Consider the following 3,389-nt stretch of genomic DNA (forward strand, 5'->3'; position numbering starts at 1 on the left):
ACTTTACTGATCCCTACAGATGATGCATTTAATCAAACAAAAGTACAATGTAGCCTTTACTATTTGATAAGCTTTCAATAGCTGTAGTTGCATATGATATATTATTCTATTAAGGTATGAGGTATATTTGATAAGCTTTCAATAGCTGTAGTTGCATATGATATATTATTCTATTAAGGTATGAGAGGTATATTTGATACTCATATATGCATTGATTTGACTATTACATTGGGCATCCTTGTATGTTGTTAGCATGCACTGGCTTACTCCTGACTACCATTGAGGTTACATTAGGACCTAGATATAGAGTTTGCCCTTATGATGATTAACCTGGGACATATTCAGGTGTCTTGTACTGTAAGCTTTGCAATGGTCTTTTATATCTATCCTAGGCTCATATATCTGGGTTTATGATGTCTCTACGGGTTTGCACATGTGACCTACCCTCATGAAGGATTCACTTGACCTTCTGTTAGTTTATGAACACTCTACTCGGTTAACCTTTTGGAAGCAGTAAATAATGCTTGACAATGCATTCTGCTTCATATGTCACATTTTGAAATAGAATATAAAAATATTACTCTGGAGAATTATTTTTTGAGTGGCATCTAATTACTTTTAGGGGTTTGAAGTGAACTGCTTTGCAAGGCTCCAGGAGTTCTTCTACTAATCTTTTGGAAGATTCTCTGACATTATCTAGCATCACTTGAATTTGATCTAACAGCCTTATTGTTGTGGATCCCTGGTCTACTGATTGGGCTGGGGACAATATCCTCCATATTGCTCTACTACCGGTAATTTTTGGGGTTTTTTTGCCTCAAAATCTTAATCTAATTTTAGGTCTAGCTCCCCACTATATCTGATGTTTAAAAAAATATATATATACAGTGATCTTAATGTTGATATAGATTTGCTTCTGGCTGAAAATAGTGATCTTAATGTGATGTTTAAAAAAAATAAATATACAGTGATCTTAATGTTGATATAGATTTGCTTCTGGCTGAAAATAGTGCCTGTTCAATGAGATTTAATTGCTTAAAGTTTTTTTGGGGGTATCTAGTATACCTTATGACCAATATTTCTAAACTCACATGCTTTTTGCTTCAATACTGTTTGCTTCTTGTGGCATACAATTACTGTTCTGGGACATGGAGATACCTGGTAGTATTCACATGCTCATACTTTGCTGGGCACATGATTTTGCCTTATATCAAGCTCACTAATTGGTTTGGGTATTGGGCAATCTCTAGTATGAGGCAATACTGCAACTAACATCACATAGTACAAAGGTACTTTAACTTTGGATTTGCTGCTTATCTTAGCATGCTTGTCTGCATGTGGTTTCTTCTTTTAAAAGATTGAGAGTACTACACTCATCACCAAGCCTCCACATAATGATGAATGCTATTTTTACTAGTACATCTCAGGCTCTGCATTTCATTTTGGTATATGCAAGCTTTCTGTATGGCATAGAGCCTGAAAGTTTTTTAACCAATTATTGTTTCTGATATTTTCATGAATTTCTCTGCTCACACAAATGGGCCATATGAGGTTAATGGGTACCCTTCATATATCTTAGAGTGGTACATTATTTCTCTTTGGGTTAGTATAATTGGAAAATTCTTATGCCAACTAATTTCCTATTTTGTTTTTTGCGCTTCCCTGTTCATACAGGTTGAGTTTCTCTTTATAATGATTACACTAGCTTGTGTGTTGGAATTGGTACTCTTCAACCAATAGATGTTGAGTTGGTTCTTTTTCTCTTTGGACAAGTCAGGTATTATGTATAAATAAGTTAGAGGTATGTTTTCCTACCTTTACTTGGCATCTCATGATGGCCTGTACTCTGATAGAGCTTTGTCTATACTTGTTGGAGCTCTCTCTTAGTTTCCTTTTGATTCAGTTACTCTTAATACTCCTATACATGTATGAAAAATCTGTTGGCTAATTTTTGGCATGTTACAGATGGAGAGCTTTCACCTCTATATTATTTTGGTTCTGGCATCCCTTATAAATTCTATACAAGTTTGTTGGATGCTAGTTCCTATTTACACCCTTGGTAGATATTCCTACCAATAGTATCATATCTTACCTAGTACTGAGTAGATGGGCATGCCTAACATCATGCTCATAATGTATGCCTTGATGTTTGCTGAGCTAAACTTATAGCACTTTTTGTTACGAGATTTTGCATGGTTTGTTTTCTACTTCAAGCCAGAGTAGTTAATACTTCAATTTTTCATAATTATGTCTGATTTTTGGAAAAGAAAGAGGAATGTACATTTACTGTCTGAGGCTGTGCATAGTGTCAAAAAATTGCTATCCTCTGGCCTAAATTAGTTTTGCCTATACATGGCATGCAAATAAATTTCTTTAAAATGAACATTCTGAATGTTACATTGATATAGAATGTTTGCCTACACATGGCATGTAGATAAACTGCTTTGAAATTAGCATTCTATTTGTTACATTGATATTGCAGGTGTATATACCGATTAAACAATAAGTTGGATAAATACTGCAGGATAATTCCACACTGGATAAAAACTCCTTTATATGTTTACAAGATGAAAATAATTTTGAAAGGGCAGAGATATTTCTGATGTAGATTGATGTTTTATAACTTCTGAATCTTTTGATTTGATGCCTAGAATTGATACAACAAGCTCTCTTTGGATGTACAATTTTAAATTTTCTAACACATCTGTTTATCTGTTTGTATGGATGCAGGTAATAGGACTCACCTTCTCTGGATTGCATGTGTGTAAAAGGGTTTCTCTGTTAAGGATCTGCCTTGGCTTGTTGTGTTTTTTCTCTCTCATTAGATCTAAATTTCATCTTGAAGTTTTACTTGAGACTCGGTGCTCCAAAAAGATGAGGTATTACACAGATGATGAAATATATCATGTTTCCATTCATATCTTGAGTATAGAGTGTCTTTTGAATTTGGTTTTCAGCTGTAGGGTATTGTATTATGTTTAAAACGAAAACACACACACGGTCTGCATACATTTAAAAGAATATTTAAAAACAAGCGCACACACACACGCCCGCACACACATATACACTCTATTTAATATTAAAAAACAAAAACACCCTCCCCCCCCACAAACGGCTTGCATAGATTTGAAAAAATATTTAAAAATAAACACACACACACACACACACACACACACACACACACACACACACACACACACATGACAACACACACATGCCCTGCGCACATAAAAAAGAAAAACTCTCTCATGCTTGAAGCGACGATGGAAAAGGAGGCTGATCGGGAGACGACGAAGGTGACCCTAAAGAGAAACAGCTAGAGACACATGCACATACACAAACTCTGTGTGTGTGTGTGTGAGAGAGAGAGAGAGAGAGAGAGAGAGAGA

This window comes from Cibotium barometz, chromosome 43 (genome assembly GCF_041138505.1).
Source record: "Cibotium barometz isolate CiBa-2024 chromosome 43, ASM4113850v1, whole genome shotgun sequence".
In the NCBI taxonomy this organism is placed as follows: Eukaryota; Viridiplantae; Streptophyta; class Polypodiopsida; order Cyatheales; family Cibotiaceae; genus Cibotium; species Cibotium barometz.